The following is a 17,529-nucleotide window of genomic DNA, read 5'->3' as shown; positions in this document are numbered from 1 at the left end:
TTTTAATGGCGAGATCCCAGGAGGGAGAAGTAAAGGGTCGTACTTGCTGACAGGATTGGGGAGAGTAGAACATGGAAGAGGCTCTTGCAGCTGCCTTGGACGTGTCAGAAGAATCCGACTAAAAGGGGATACTCACAGGTGGAAGAATCACTGGTGGACGGAACAAGGCAGGAGGGAGAGGAGAGAGGGACAGAAGCGGTAGAGATGATGTGATGTGCAGATCTCTGGCATGGGTGATTGGCTAGCTCTGGGCTTAATCATGAAAGAAGAATGAATGGGATCTTTATCCCATCCAGGGACTGAAGTTGGGCTGGGTCAGGTGACCTTAGGCTTTCTCAGCTGCCCCAGACCTTCTCTGTGTTTAGTAACCCCTGCACCATGCAGGTGACCTCTAGCACAGCAGGGCCAGAGCACATCACATCCAGTCCTATCATCCCTGGTTCTGCTGTAGGGATGGTTCTAATTGGGTTGCAAATCGAGCAGTGACCTCACTTGTGCATTGGCCCCTGGGGTCTCACTTACAATCTTCCTGCAGCATTTGCAGAAGCTCACGGCTCCTAGCATGAACCTCGTGCCTTGGGGTAGGGGAGTCAGGTCTAGGTTGAGCTGGTGTTACCCAAATAGAGAGGCGGGGGGCAGTGGCTGAAATGCCCACTCTGGACAAGTCCAAATCCTACCAGGAACAATGTAGACAATTAGAAAAACCTCCCCACTCCAACTTGGGACTTTGTGTAAAGCTGATCAAGTCAGCCAGTCTCATAGGTTGCTAGAATATGAAGAACTTGCTCCCTTTTACAAATTATATTATTGTTTTAAGGCTTATGTTTCTACAAGGCTTTGATGTGATTTGTGACCATTTTCCCCTTGATCTTTGAACAAAACACCTGTCTTTAGTGTATGGTCTCCTTTCCCAAGGAAGATGCTCCTTAGAGAATTGCAAGTCAAGTGGTCCCCTTTAGAAGTGGCGGCTATCTGGGCTGCCCCTTGTCCACCCTCCCACCAGGTTCCCAGCATGACAGTCCCTAGAGCTCTTTATGAGGGGACATAAAACCAGGTAGTTATTTTCCTGGTGCCCAAGCAGCTTCGGAGCCTCTCTTGTTTGCAGCAACCAGTTGGGGTATCTGGCTAGCCCTTGCCGTGGGTTGAGAGAGATCTCTTCCAATCTGGCATCTCTTCTCTCCCTGCTCTGTTTTCATCTGGGTAAGTGGCTTCCATTCTCCTGACACGCCAGTGACTTCTAGCCTAGGCTCCCACATCCAACTGCCAAATCTTTCATTAGATGCTCTGGCCCAAGCAGAATTCACTCTCTTTACACATGTGGACTTCTCCTTCACCCTAGCACATCATAAATGCTTGCAACCTGGGAAGAATTCTTGACTTCTCCTCTATCGTCTTCAGACCTCTGCTCACTTGTATCATCCTGAGAGACACCTTCCCTGCATCACAGCCATGTCATACCCCCATCATAGGTTATCTCAGTACCAGGGAGTTTTTCACAGTAGCATTCTAGAGCATTGCAAATTTTCCATCTCTATTTGCTGATTTCTGTTTTACCTCACCACCTCCCTTCAGCATGTTTTCCATGGTGCAGAACTTGGTATATTTGCTTACCATAGGAAACTTGTATTTGATGAAAGTTTCTGACTTGGGCAAGTGAATGGATGCTGGTGCCATTCTGGGAGGAGGAGGGCATCTGCAGAGAAGCACACTTGAGTATTAGTCTCAGACCTGCTGAGCTGGAAATGCGTCTGGAGCATCCACAGGGAGGTGCCCCCCTTAAGCATTTGGCTTAAGGATGATGGAATGAGAGTGGGCCCCCTGTCCATGGAATGGGAGCCCGGAGGGTGACTGCATCTCCCTGGGACAGAGTCTGCAGGGAGAGGAGGTAAGAAGTCTGGATGGATAACCTGAATTGAAGAGTCACACAGAGAGAGAAGCCTGAAAAAGGAGACTGGCCTGGAAGATGCAAGAAAATCAAGAAGGGATCCTGTATCAGAACCAAGGGAAGGGGTAGAAGGAGGAAGAGGGGGACAAGAGTGGCAATGCTGCTCGGTGTTGAGCATTCTCACTGCATTTGGCCACAAAGACCCTACGGGTGACCTATATAGATAGTTTCAGAGGGGACCAAGACAGGAAGCTAGAAAGCAGAGATTAAGGGTCTGAGCAAGCAGGAGGTGAAGTGATAGGGAGAGCAGTTTGTGAAAGGGAGGGAAGAGAGAGGAAAGGAAGCCATGAGTATATTTGTCTTTTATGGGGAAGGGGGTACTTTGCTGTTGTGTGCTCTCTGCCTATGTACGTACATGCATCTTCTCTGCTGAGCTACAGAGAGCTGAGTGCCCAGGCTTGGTGAAGGAAATCATAGAATAGAAAATTCCCTACATTCATACCTTTTTTTCTGAGATTGAGGGTGAGGTCTGGAGAGTAAGAGATGAGGAGGTGCATGTTTTTAGGGGTTTGGAGAAGGTCTGAACTAGCAGACCCTGTGAGTGGAGAGAGGCTAGGCATCTTTAGAAAGAATACTGCTGGGCATGAGGACCAAGTTGTGGCTGAAGGCCACACATTTGTGACAGCTCAGATCTGTGGGTCTCCTTTAGCTGTCTGCCTCTACCTGGAGGGGTGTGTGGCAGTTATGGTGGCACAGAAACCAATGGAGGGACCCATGAGGCAGGGAGCTGAGCACATTGGCAAGAGGCGATTGACATCTTGGATCACAGCTTCTACCCACCAGGAAGGAGAGTGAAGCGGAAGGGAGGACCATTGTGACCATGTTTGGGGACACCAGAGGGGAGCCTCAGTGGGGCTCTAGAACAGACATGAAGGCATGGCTGAGGCTGGAGCAGGACCAGAGGTTGTAGCATGGCCTGTGTGGTGGGTTCCACAGAGAGGCCAAGGAACGGCTGAACCCTCAAGATGAGTGAGTTTGTTCACGTGTGTGCTCTCTACCTATATATGTATATGCACGTTTGTATACAGTATGTGCAAGTATGTCTGAATGTATATATGTGTATATATGTTTGTATATTTATATATATGTATGTACACATATGTCTGTGTTTATATTTGCATATATATATATATCTGTATGTATGTGTATATTTGTGCATATATAGGTATATATATAATATACATGTTTATGTATATGTATGTGTATACATATGTTTATATGTATGTGTAGAGATAAAAGTCTGTTATATATGCATATGTGTATGTGTATATATGTGCATATGTGTATATATCTGTGTTTACACGTATATAGATAAGGGTCTGTGTATATATCTATAGGTTTACATATGTGTATATTTGTGCATATGTATATGTACCTATGTGTGTTTACATGTGTATATATGCATGAGTGTATATATAGGGGTCTGTGTATATCTCTATCTCTGTGTGTGTTTGTGTGTGTATATATGAAGTTAAATGAGCTGATTTCACCTTACACCTTTCTGGGCAGTTCTGAGAGTTCTGGAAATATTTTTAGAGATGGGAGGATTATTGGTGTGACTGCTGGGCTTCCAGAGCAGGCCACCGTGAAGGGAGCAACACTCACACAAATACTCACGTCTGGTGACGAAATCCCCACATGAGGTGCGCACTCATGAGCACAGGCGCACTCAATCCTTCCTGCACAGCCACTACCCGCCTGACCACGTGTGGGCCATCTGGGCCATGCGGCAGTCTCTGGCTAACTCCTCTATCCTGTCAGATCCTCCAGTTGCCCACCTCATGGGAATAAGGAAAGCGTCCTCCAGAGAGAAACCCACTGTAATAATCCCTCATCTGTTTCAAGGCCAAGCAAAATCAATTAGAATTTATCTGGGTTGATGGGTGAGAACTTATGGAGCAGCAGCTAAGGCCCCAGGTCTTGGCATCTAAGCAGTGGGCTTGCCTTCCAACTCTGCTGCTTCCTGCCTGTGTGATCCGGGGCCTGTCATTGAGACTTGTTCAGCCCCAGTTTTCTCCTCTGCCCAGTGGATGACTTTGCCAGCTATGAGACGGTGTCAGCAAAAAGTTTTCCTGGGTACACACTTAAGAAATGTTAACACATCACTAGCCCTCTGGGGGGCTGAAGTTTTTCTTATCTTCCTTTGATGGTTCAGTCATACTAATTAAGACAGAAAAGACTGAGCTACATTAGGCAGATCCAAGAGAAATTTGGCTGTGGGCAAAATCATTTTGTGAATGGAATTTCATGTATTTGAATTTGGGGACATGGCAGGGCAGGAGCTGGGGGTGGGTGGGGTGCCATTGGTCAGACTTTCTCAGCCTGGGGCCACTGCATGGGGGCTGGAAGCCATTCTAGCTTATACTTTCTATCAGTCAGGGCTTTTTGATGGCTATCGACAGAAAAGCACAACTTAGTGCTGAATGAAGTTCATGGAAGTTCATGAATGAAGTTCATGGTACTGGATGGTCCAGGGGCGGATATGGCTTCATGTTTGGGCTAGTAGATAACCAGGATCAGTATCCTCACACCTCCCCTCTCTGCCTTCTCTGCAGGGGCTCCAGCCCTTTCAACCTCTTCCATCCATATGCTCTGGGGGAAAAACAAGCACCTCCTTGTGGGCCCTCCAGCTGAAGCCCTGAAATTAGCTCTGATTGGGCCTGAGAGGCTTGGCTTGAATCCCATGCCTGCCCTGAACCAACCTCAGTAGCCAGAAAATGCAGAATGCTTATTGGCTCCCACACTGGGTCTGTGTGCATCTGGAATTGTGCAGGGTACCCTGGACGCCCAGGGGCTGAAGGGCAGAAAGGAATCATTCCTCAGAGGGAATCAGAATACAGGCACCTGAAGGATGAAGATACGCTAAAGAGCAAGAAAAGAAACTTAACAGGATGTGATGCTGAGGCATAAATTATGATAAAGTATTCAAGGTCACAAGGCTAAAAAGCACCAATGCTGACCTTTCACCTCCTGCAGGCTGGCTCTAAGGAGGACATCTGCGCCACCCACTGCAGCCTCTGCAGAGAGGGTGGCTTCGGGAGAACTCCCAGGTAGAGCTTCTGTGAGCTCCTTGAATTCGGTTTCAGTCTGGGAGGTTTTTTTTTTTTTTTTTTTTTTTTTTTCTCACAGTAGAGCCATGAGTGGTATCCTTGTCCCGAGCTGTTACCCAGAAATTAGTACCACTTGATCAGCACAGAAAGGCCAGCCTCCCTGCTGGTGGGCCGCTGGCCTCCCTGATCCCTCCCTTCTCCCCTCTCCTCCCCTTTCCTCTCCAGGTAAACCACTGAGATAAGTCAGAGCTCCCCACCCTAGGCCTCCCACCCACTCTTTATCTTTTTCTCTCTCTACCAAAAGGCCTGTAATTAGGAAACATTAGCAGGCTCAAAACAGCTTTCATACCTGAAACATCCTCGTAATTGCACTCAGCAGAGCTCTTCCCTGGCTATTAATGTCACTTTTATGAAGCAATGAGGAACAAAACACCCCAAGGCACTTAAAACATTTTTTATATAATATGCGTCTTTTAGGAATGGAAGTTTAAAATCACCTGCCTGACACAGACGGTGATAGACAAAGGCGTGGGGATTGGAGAGGAGAGCCACGAGGCCAGGCCTCCTCTAGGAGAGGGAACAGGTCCAAGAGAGGCGGACCCTGCTCTTGGGAGAGGTGTGGTGGTGTGGCACAGGATGGTGGGTGCTGGCTGGGTCCTGAGGGGAGGAGAGTTGGGTTGTCAGAGCAGCAAGGCCACATCCCCACACTGCTCCTCAGGTGTTCCCTTGCAGGACTTTTAGATGAGATTTTTGGTGGGGGAGTGGGCATGTGTATGCCTTGGAAATGGAGGGAAATAAAATGATACTGCATGTCATAGAGTAGAACATTAATATGTTGATTGCAGACATCCATTGGGGATGTGTGTAGGGGGGGTTGGATGATAGGTGAGAGGAGAGAGAAAGAGAGAGAGAGAGAGGGAGAGGTTGAGAAAGAGGGATTTCCTTGGCTTGCTGGATTAAAGAATTTTGGGAGTTGTGATATTTTATTAGAACTTTAACCTCAGATTTATTTTCTCACTCTTGGAAATAACTCACGGACTCATGCATGCCAGCTGAGCAGGATATTTTCTGTCCACGAACTCCAGAGGTCACCCAAGCCCACCTCCCCCCTCTTGGCAAGTCACAGTATGAGGAATAAGGAATAAGTGACTGAAGGGGGGCAGTCACTCATGGCAGCCATAGTTCCACCCAGATGGCAGTGGTATGTAGGTAGGTTGGAAGAGGGGCCTCTTCCCAGACCACAATTGTTTTACTTGGCCCCTCATCCTTGACAGGTTTAACCCTAGTTTGTTTCAGAAAGGTATCATTTCTTTTTTCCCTGGGAAGGCAGTCCCCCAAACGTGTCCCTTGTCCCAACACTATATACATTTTTGCAGCTGGTATGTGAGCCTGAGGATCAAGTGCTGATGACAGCTTTTCTCAAGTTGAAGGGCAGGTGGCTCTAAAGGCAGCAGAAGGGAGCCAGGCTCCTGAGTGGCACCATGTTGGAACAGAGGTGGATCAGTCCCACCAACCTGCACACTCAGCTCTCGGGGCTGGTGGTCCGGGTGAAGGAGGGAACGTTACTGGGGAAGACAGAGCATTAGAAGGTGAGGCAGAGTTAAGAGGCCTAGATGAGATACCCAGGAGAAACAGAGGAAGAGAGGGTCAAGGTCATGAGCAGAAACAGGAGGACACCGAACCTGGCTGCAGGAAGGATGAGCTTAGCCTCGTGGAAACCGGCCAGCCCTGGGACCATGCCTCTGGCCTTACTTCCAGTGATAGCCAAAAGTTTGAGAATCATTTGGCCTAAACCACACTATATTTTTAAAGGAACAAGGCCAGGGTTTGGAATTCGACGTTCTGGCTTTATTGCCGTTTTGTGCTAAGTTCCTTAACTTCTCTGATCCCACATTCTGCCTTTATAACGTGGTCATATAAGAGATTATTTACAGAGTGGCTGGGAGAATTACCTTTTCTGTAAACTAGAAAGCTCAGTGCTATACCTCTTGCCCTGACTAGCACTGGTGGTAGAATTGATTCTTGTTGGAGAGGCCTTACTTGCCTGGGAGGAGAATGGGAACTGATTGAACGAGGGACCCCGGGGGATACAAGATTGACATTCTAGGGTTCCTGGCAGGGTTGTATTTCTTGCATGAACATCAGAGGTTTACCCTGTTACTAATAGCGATATTATAATTATTAATAACTAGTACACTCATCACTATTAATTAAGCACTGACTGTGTACCAGCATTGGGTATTACTTATGTTACCTGGCTGACTTCTCATTGGGACCCTGAAGGCAAGTGGCATTTCTTCCATTTTTCAGATTCATGAAACTCAGAGATTTTATTCAAAGTAATAGGACCAAGTGTTGCTGAGACTGACCCCAAGCTCATCTGACCACAAAGCTCATTCGTGTACCTCTGTCAGCAAAGGAGTGTGAAGGGATGTCAGTGTCATAGACTGCTGAGAAACCAGAGAATGGGGGGGGGGCAACGAGGGGAGACAAATGTTTCCCAATATCCTACCAAGGGAAAGGCTAGATTTGCCAACTTTGGACCACCAAGCAGTGAATGTGACAAGCACCCCATGAATTATTTTATTTTTTAAAAGCAAGCTCTACGGGGGAGTTGGAGCAGGTGACTTGTGATGTGTGGGCTTGGGAGCAGAGAGTGGCAAGTCTAGATGGAGCATGAAGTGAGAAGCCCCAATCACAGAGCAAGCGAGCCCTGGCCAGGAATCCAGAGGAGGAGAGATACAGGTGGTCCCTGCAGATGGCCGGCTTCAGGCAGCGACAGAGAAGCCTGGGTGGGTCAGCTCCCTCCTGATAGGTGTTGGCAAACATTGAGGAAGTGAGGATTCGTGGGAAGGAGAGCTGGGAGGAGACCCCAGCAGGCTGCTTTTCCCACCCAGTGGCCTCAGTGCCAATTCTGCTGGACAAATCCCTCCTCCACTGCAGGTGGGGGTCCCAGCATGCCACCTCCCCATCTCCATGCCCACTACCCCCTCATCACGCTCTCTGGTGGAGACAAGCATGTCCCGCACACTTCATGGTATCACAAAGGACAGCCAATGTGGAAGATGCTGGAGTTCAGACGCAGTCTTAGCTTGCTGATTGGGAATTCTGCTTTCAGAGCAGCATGGTGAACGGTGATAGGTTGTGTCTGCGATCAGGTACAAGCAATTAATTGTGCAATAACGAGCTGGGGTGATGTGGTGGGCAGTGCCGTAGGTGGGGCTAAAGTAAAGCTCTGTCTTCATGGTGCTGACCACAGGATGCCATGGGAGGAAGGGCCAGGCTATCTCAGGGATTCAGAGCAGTCCAGGTGCGAGTCCATTGTGCTGAGCTGAGCCTATCTGAAATGATGGGCTTCATCTGGAGCTGAATTTTCAAAAGGACACTGGAAAAACTAAAGTGTGTCTGATAGGGTTTGATGAATGATCTTGTCATTCAAGGAATCTTAGCCCAGAGATGGTCCAAAGCCAAGTCCAGGAGGCAAAGGATTGAGATAATTATATTCTCAATGGAGGCCAAAGTCCTTCACAGGCTTCCTAGAACCATGCTTTAGCAGCTACAGTCTCTGAAAAAAAAAAAAAAAAAAGTCCCCTAAAGTAGCTACACATAGCAGCTCTATTCCCATCCAATGGTGGGAACAGACAGGCCAGAAAAGGGGCACCTTCTTCCCAGGCCAGGTTTGGGTTACTTATAGCAGGAGACTGAGAATTTCCTCTACCCCCAAGAATGGAACTAGATCCAGAGCTCCTCCCAGAAGGCCCCGCCCCTTCCTCTCCCCTGGCTGGCTCTCTGGTATCCAGGACAGCCAGCAGGGCCCCTGTGCAGTGAACTCTTAGAATGAGAAGCCCACTTCCCCAGACTGCAGCCCGGTGTGGGGACCCCAGCTTCAGGCTGGCCTCCGCTGTGCCTTCTGAGCGGAAATCCCTCCAAGCTGAAGGGAAATGCCACCAGTCCCTCCAGAGGCAACTCAACTGGTCTTCCATCCATGGAGACCAGGTCTAAGCCTAGCAATATTAGGCAGCTGCGGCCTGGGGCCCACGGCTCCCGCCCCTGCCTTGTTCGACAAGGCCGTGTTGGGCAGCAGTGAGAACCACATTCAATCGACAGCTTAAGATAATCACATGTGTGAGGCGCTGGGATAATGGCAGCTGAATACCCTGCCACTGTTGCCATAGTGACCAGCCAAGCACTGGTTCCCTCCTCCCCCCCCCCCCTTTCTTGTTTTCTGGACCTCCTTGTTATAGGACTGACTGGTGGGGTGGGGGGTGAGTTTGGGAAATGGGAAAAAGGAGGAGGGGGGAGGGGAGACCCAAGAGGGGCAGCCCATTATATGCTCTTTAAATGCCTCAGCTGGAGGTATTTTAAATCTCAACGGAGACAGAGAGAAACAGTGTCTTAATCCCCAGCTCCCTGTGAATTATTTAAAGGGATCTTGTCAGAGGGATGAATTTGTCACTGTTGCAGTGTCAACAGCAGCAGCAGCTGTCATAATGGCCGAGGACCCCACTCCAGGCAGGGCCTGGTACGCAATGCTGCTGCTTGGTGGAGGTTATGGTAGCCTTAGGGAGGTGGACCAGGAGCCTCCTCCAGAGGCACAAGCCTGCAGTGTCTCCCCTGGTGTACTGGGCAGAGACCTGGGTATGAAATGTATCAGGTGGGAAAGAGATGTGCACCATCTAGACCTTGGGCCAGCTTTGATTTCTAGTAGTGTGGCTCTTGTAGGTATGGGGTCACTGAGCAGTAAGGGAGTGCCTTCAGACCCGAGTGTAGAGCTGACCTGTGCCCAGATGGCCTTGAAGACAGGGCATGCCTGAGGAAGGGCCACGGCAACCATCCCTGTATGCACACACACGTGCACACGTGCACACGTGCACACGTGCACACACACACGCACATGTCCATGCAGGCACGAACATGCCAAAGATTAAAGCCAATGGGAGAGAACTGTGGATCATACACATTGTAGGGAGAACCAAAGCCTTCGAGGAAAGGAGAGAGGCTAAGTAGGTGACTGTGGAGTTGGGAATCCATGCTAACCAACTGGATTTAAGTAACTCACAGCCTCAAAGCATGTTTAATCCTCACCTGCAGAAGATAGGTACTGTTAGTTTCCCTGTGTTGCAAAGGAGGACACTGAGGCTCTGAGAGGTTTGAAGTCTTGTCCTTAGTCACATAGTCCAGCTCACTCCAGAGCCAGTGAACTTCATCCCAGTGAACCAGGGATCACCATGATCTGGGTTCTGGTTTGGGCATGGATGCAGCAGTGCTTCTGATCCCTGCCCTGCTTTAAAGGCCCAGATACCTCCTTTTAGGATCAAGTGTGCTCTTTGGGGCCTTCACCTCCACCTCCCTATTGTAGTTCCTGCCATCTTTCTACCATCCCAATTCCCAGTGGATTTTGTGGAGTTTTGCTCTTAGGGATCCCCCTGGGACACATGGTGGGCCTGTTTTTCTCATTTTGATTTGAATCTCACCCTTATTCGCTTGCTCTCTTGGATTCCAAGGAGTGTGTCCTTGATGCAAATCTGTAATTCAGGGAATCCATAACACTGGGGTATAAAAGCCCTTTCCAGGTGCTGGGTTTTCAGAAGCAATGCCCCACCCCGAACCTGCCACCCTTCTCTTTAGCAAACGACAGGAGTCCTGGGAATGGATGAAGGAGGGGGAACTTTTGTGTCCTGCAGCCCACATCTGGGAGGTAATAAAGCGTGTTGGGAGGTGAACTGGTGCTCAGGCCCTCAGGGGAGCCATTGAGCAAAGCTGCCTTGGTTGGTTGGTGTACTAAATGATGGATCCCTCTGGGCTTGTAGGAGTTTATGCCCCACGGACCTCATTTTACATTTTAATTAGCCCTCTAGCTTGTCTAATATCCCAGCTCTTTGGGGCTTAGTCTACTGTCTACACAGGAGCTTCCTCAGTAGGGCCCAGGGTCCTGGGCAGAGAAGGCTTGCTGGTGATGGCTACAGGTCAGCCCTGAGCCATCTGCTGTTCTAAGGGATCTTTGGTCTTCTGTGGGCTTCAGGAAATTCAGAACTGTCTGGGCTCTGGGGACTTTGTATTCAGAGGGACAGTCATCGTTTGGGCAGTGCCTGCAAAGTCCCATCGTGGCCCCCCAAAGCATGGTGGTAGCAACTATTTGAAACAACATCTTCCCCCATAACAGTTGATACCCCAATTCAGACTGCAGAACAGGCCCCCAAATCTATGAGCTGTGTCCAGTTTTGTCTCCTGGGTTCTGAGCTGATGGTTGACAGTTGTTCAGGGATTGTCTGCTTGAAGGAAGAGAGCTCATGCTGAAGTAGGCCCAGAGGAAGGCTAAGAGATTAATAGAGGAGTAGGGAAAGGGGTTGCTGGCTGTCCTTGTTCTGTAGACAATCTGGGTCAGCTGGTTGTAGGACAGGAAGTTTGTCCTCTTAGTCTGTGCATTCTGCTGACCACAACTTATCTAGGATCAAGATGGTTTCCACACCCTGGTGACTCAGTCATAATGATGGCGGGTCATAATGATAATGATAATAATTGGTACTTGGGGAAGGGTAGTTAGCTGCAGACACAGGGCTGGATGAGTTACTTCCCTGATCTTTCAGTCTTTGCCACACCCTACAAGGTAAACAGTATTTTTCAGATGAGGAAATTGATGCTTAGAAAGTCATTTGTGGTCCCAGAGCAGTAACTCACAGAGGTGAGAGTCCATCTGGCCACCTCCCCAACCTCATCTCCTTCCCCCTTTTCCTTACTCTTGGCTCCTGTGATCTCTCTGATCTATTGTCTTTCTTGGCCATGCATCAGGCCACCCTTGCTCTTCATTCCTGGAGCCTGGCTAGTGTGTGCCATTTAGATCTCTGCTCAGAGGGACACCTTCCCTGACCAACCCATTACCACCTTCCACTTTATCCCTTTACAGACTCCTTAATAGTATTTAATGCTATAAGAATTCCTATGATTTGTTCTAACTCATTGTATTAGAATATAAGCTTCAGAGGGGCAAGGACTTTGTCTCTTATTCACTGCTGTGTCACCAGCACCCATGATAGTGCTTAGACATGGCGGTTGATGCTCCATTCCTTATTTAAAAAAAAAAAAAACAAATTCAGTGAGTGGTGCTTGAAACAGATCAGACTAGCTGGGATCTGGTTAGGCCAGCAGAAGCCTCTTTCAGTCATTTCTATTTCCATCTTAAAGAAAGGTGTCCAGAGGAGGTAGACCCTCTCAGCTGGGCCTTGTAGAAATGGCTGGTTTATGGAGATGATGATATAGCATCATGGTGGCCAGTGAGCATTCTAGGAGGGGGTGAGACATTGCAGCAATCTGGGGAGGGGCCATCTATGAAAGATCTTTTCAGAACTTCATGCATCCCAGACCTAGAGTAGAATCTGCTCAAATCTCTTAATGTCATCTATAGTGGCTCTTCATCTTTGACCAATAAATATTATTTCTTGATATGAGCTTGCTCGTTCATCTCATTCTTCAAAATTTGGCTCCAGATGATCTTTGCCTATTTCTGATTCAAATTTGGCCTTAAAAGATAAAGAATTTGGGGCTGGGATTGTGGCTCGGTGGTAGAGCACTTGCCTCACATGTGTGAGGCCCTGGGTTTGATCCTCGGCACCACATAAAAATTTAAAATCAAAATAAAGGTATTGTGTCCATTTACAACTAAAAATAAAAAATTTAAAAAAAAAGATAAAGAATGTCGTCAGAGTTTCTGGAGGTTGTTAAAGATAGCTGTGTAGATGAACTGGTGGGTATAGCCCATGACAGAGAATTTTAACAGCATGACACACACACACACACACACACACACACACACACACACACACACAATCAACCAGATTGCAAATAGTCAATATGCACTGTCCAAATGTCAACGGGCAATCTGGGGCACTCCAGAGCAGCAGATCTGCGAGCTCTGACTTTCAATAAGCAAGTCTAACAAACCTAGATCTTGGCTGGGACCTGGAGGTGTCTTTCTCATACATCAAAGTCACGGTCTGAAAGCCTGAACAAGTACTTCCTAATGGGTGTCATTGTTTTCTTTATTATGCTTATCTCAAGGACAGGTGGTCTATTTGCATCAATAATAGTGCCCTTTCAAAGGCTGTTAATATTCTGTGAGCTGTGCAAGTCTGATTTGTTTCTCCTTTTTCCAGGGACAGGCTCACCTGGTGGCACCTGTCCCAAGTCCTCAGTGAAGGACCAGAGACTGAGGAGGCTGGGAAGTTAAGAACAAACAGGGCCTCACTCACTGCTTCAGGCTCCTAGTATCTTTTGAGGGTTAGGCACAGGGAGGATGGCAAGGTCCCCAACACAGTCCCAGCCCTGTAGGGACAGGTCCATAGGAAAGAAAAACTTCTAAAATTTATTTTAGAAAATTCTTAAGGGCAGGAGAGAGAAGGAAAGTAGTGGGACAATCATTGAGGATGGGGAGAGAGAGAAGTCAGTGGAAAGACGGCAAGGGAGGGCTGGATAGAAAAGTTAGGGAGACAGATGATATAGGATTGGTTGGTTAATCTCCTGTGATGAGGAGCAAAAAAGGAGGCAAATAGAAAGGCTGAATCCAGAGTGTTTCCTAGATATTTGGCTTTGGAGACTGTGTGGTCTGGGTCTTCAGAGAACAAGGTGCGGAACTTTAGGTTTTTGTCAGGGGGTGTCCAGCAGGCAACGGGATACACAAGTCCGAGGCTTTGGGGAGAGATCAAGTGGGTGATGTAGGTTATGGTGGTACACCGTGTGTGTGTGTGTGGATAAAACCACCCAGGATAAAAGTGAGTGAAATGGAGTGAGAACAGAACCCTGAGAAACCTGTGGGTTTCACCGGTCCCAGATTATTACTGGTTAAAATTGCTGTTGCCTAGTTCCAGTGTTGCGAAGCTAAATGCTTGAAATTATTTTACTTGTTGAATTGAACCTAATAAATTAGTCACAACGTAATTCCCTGTCCTCATGGAGCTCATATCCTGGTAGCAGAAACCAAAGTCACACACATGAAGCAATTAAAGAATACTTCAAAACCGTGTGTTATCAAATGCTAAATTGTGTGGAATAAACTCAATCATGCTTGAAGCATTCAGCAAAGAGTAGCTCAACAACAGCTGGAGAAGTCCTCACGGAGGAAGGAAGACCTGAGCCCCCTTGAAGGAGGGTGCAAAAGAGAACTCAGCCCTGCTGTGGATCAGCTGCCTGGCTTTGGACCAGCCACTGGACGTCTCTGGGCCTCAGTTTGCCCATTTGTCCCCAAAGCGTTTTGGTCCTCTGCAGTGGCTTCCAGCCAGGTTTGCTATTCTCTGCTCTGTGTCCTGGAGATCAGATGGCATGAGAGTGGAGTAGGAGAAGGGCATTAGTGTAGGTCCATTATAAGCAACAAGGTCAAGGAGCAAAAAATGGGTCTGGTCTTCTTGTCCAGGTGTGAGAGGGTATGATCCTGGCTTGGGCCTCTGACGTCTCGTGTTTCATCGATTGTCACTACTTTCTGACCAAACAGCAGGCCAAGGCATTAATCCAGGCAGGAGGTAATGCCTAGTGCAGTTGCCATGGTATTGTTGCAAGAGAGAGGCCAGAAAGAAGCAGCAGATTGTGATGAACTGGGTGTGTTAGAGATGGAGGGCACTTTTGTCCTGATGACTACCTGACTGGCCTCCAGGTTGGAAAGTCAGGGACTCTTGGGATGGGATCCTGGGTCCAAGATTCTGCTCCCGTCTTTGGACCACATTTCAGATACTCCCCAGGCCCCCAGCCTTGGTGATAGGGATACTTCCCTTGGTCACCTGTCCCTTCTCTTTGCTTCAGCTAGAGCATCATATGTTCATCCACCAAAAAAACTAGATTGGATGACTATTTGGCACCTGGTTTTCAGGGATGAAGGAGAAGGGCATCCTTGGCCCAGGGGATAGGACGAATAGGGGCATGCGTTGCTGTGGGCATGCTGTTTGTGGGTAACAGAGATGAAGCTAGCATTGTGTGGTGTTGAGGTGTAGGCTCGGCCAGGTAACAGGTTTTTTTCTTTTAAAGCTATGTTGGTGTATTATTTATATACCATAAATATGCTTACACCTACAATTCAGTTATTTTAGTAAAATTTAAAAGTTTGCAATCATTACCACAGTTCTTCTTTTCTAGAAAGACTTCTAGAAAAGTCTTTCCAGAAAACACTTCTCATGTCCATTTGCAGTCATTCCTTATTTCCGTCCCCAGCCCCAGAAAAATGCTAATGTACTTTTTTTTTTTTTGTCTCTAGATTTGCCTCTTCGGAACAGTTCATGTATATGAAATCATGTAATATGTGGTCTTTTGGGACACACAGTGTCTTAGTCAGCATTTTTTGTTGTTGTTGCTGCGATCCAAAGACCTGACAAGAACTTAGAGGAGGAAGAGTTTATTTTGGCTTCCGGTTTCAGAGGTTCAGTCTGCGGTTGGCCAACTCCATCGCTCTGGGCCTGAGTGAGGCAGAATATCATGGCAGGAGGGCATGGTAGGGTAAAGCTGTGCAGAACACGACAACGAGGAAACAGAGAGAGTGTCATCACCAAGGACAAAACATAAACCCCACAAGCATGCCCCAGGGACCTGTCTCCTTCAGACATCCCCTACCTGCCTATAGTCACCATCCAGTTAATCCTCATCAGTGGATTAGGTTACAACTCTTATAATCATTTCACCACTGAAGTTTTTTTGCATTGTCTCTCACATGAGCTTTTAGGGGACACCTTACATCTAAACCATAGCACATGACTTCTTTCCTTCAGTTAACACAATGTTTTAGAGGATCACCCATTTTCAGAATGTGCCTGAACTTCATTCTTTTCAGTTCTAAATAGTATCCCATTGCACAGGTACCTCATATATATATTGTGTGTGTGTGTGTGTTCACCAGTTCATGGACATTTATGAAGGTCTGTGGTACCACAGTAAAGAGTCCAGTTGAGAACTCCGAGAAGTAGGACTAGATTTAAATTGGTCTGTAGCAATTGCGGAGGCTTACTCCGCAAATAAGTATGTACAACAGTGTCCCAGAACTTATTTTTATTTTTGTCAAATTAGTTCAAATTCTAGTCCTTTATTCAGCTGATGGTGAGAATTTCAATCTCAGTTAATGGTTCATCTTTTCACTAGGACTATGTAAAACTCTGGCCAGTTGCCCTTGGAGCAGATTTTGATAAGGCCACACATCATCTGCAGGCCCATGATCCAAGCTCCTTGGCTTGAGTAACATTCTGGAGGTGATGTGGCTACAGAAAATGACTGTGTGCTCCTAACTTAAAATGAAGATTTGTCTGAGGGATTATCTTCTGAGTGGAATGACTGAATCAAAGAGTGTTTGCAGTTGTAATTTTTGATAAATAAAACCAACATTTCCATAGAGGTTGTACAAATTTGCCCTTTATCCAAATGTGGATCAGATTTCTCATTGGCAAGCTCTCCAGCAGTGTTATCAAACTTCTGTTCTCTAATAACAACAAAAAAAATATCAAAACTTTGCTAATTACTTTTTGTTTGTAATAATGAATGACATTCAGCATCTTTTCATATGTTTAAGAGCTGTATGTTTCTCTATGAGGAGTTTGTTGACATTTTTCACCCATTTTCTACTATATTACTGATGTATAAGTTCTCTTTCCATACTAAAGGAAATGAATAATTTATCTGTGATAAATTGCACTTTTTCCATTGTTTGTTCATATATATTTTTTAAATTTGACTTTGATTAAGGCTCTTCCTATCAGGCCATTAAAAAGTTGGAAAAAATGAATAGAACTGGATTGATCAATTTATGGTTCCTGAATTCATGTCACAATTTGTATCCAGAAATTGTCCTCCATGGTTTCTTTCATTACTTTTACAGTTTCATTTTTAATGTTGAAATCTTTGATTCACTGGGAATTTAGAGTCAGGTATGAAGTACAGATGAGTTATGCTCTTTCCAGATGGTTACCCAGGTGGCAAAACAATTTTTTAAAAATGATTCACCTTTTCCATACTGATTTGAGTTTTAGCCAACATTTTAAATGTTGAGAGAAACTACCACCCTGACTTCTGAAGGATGTCACTAGTTTGTACTTTCCCCAAAGGCTGGGGCACTGGTGCCCTTACCTACTTTCTAACCAAGACTTGGCATTTTATCTCTTTAATTTTCTGCCAATCTGATAAGCAAATCATGGTGTTTTGCTGTTATTTTAATGGGAGGAGATAATTACAGGAAAGACCACGGGAGGGCATTTGTCAAATGCCTAGGAGTGGAGGCTGAGAAGTGGCCACTGAAGGAGATCTTGAGAACGTGGGCTATGGGCTGGACTGTGAGAAGGAAGACTCCAGGGAGTAGAGCCAGCAAGGCTCAGGGTAAAAGAAATTTGGGCCTAAACAGGACATTGGGCATCTGCGGGGTAGACTACCCGAGACTGGTAAAACTCCCTCTTTTTTAAAGAAGGAGAAAGGGAGGAGGTGGGGAAGCAGTATTCCTGAGGATTTGGAAGCTCTAATCCTGAGAGGAAAGGGAAGACAGGTGCATTAAAGAATGTTTAGGGGACATAGAGCCCTTTG

General features: G+C 46.9%; 1 protein-coding gene across 1 annotated transcript in view; it reads left to right on the top strand.

Moving 5' to 3' along the window:
* The window catches only part of Ephb1 (EPH receptor B1), a 280,914-nt gene that overhangs the window by 1,037 nt on the left and 262,348 nt on the right, over positions 1–17,529 (top strand). The gene's annotated exons all lie outside the window — the stretch shown is intronic.

The sequence above is a fragment of the Callospermophilus lateralis genome, chromosome 10 (assembly GCF_048772815.1).
Source record: "Callospermophilus lateralis isolate mCalLat2 chromosome 10, mCalLat2.hap1, whole genome shotgun sequence".
NCBI classification, from domain to species: domain Eukaryota; kingdom Metazoa; phylum Chordata; class Mammalia; order Rodentia; family Sciuridae; genus Callospermophilus; species Callospermophilus lateralis.
This window is presented reverse-complemented; position numbering and strand designations above follow the sequence as displayed.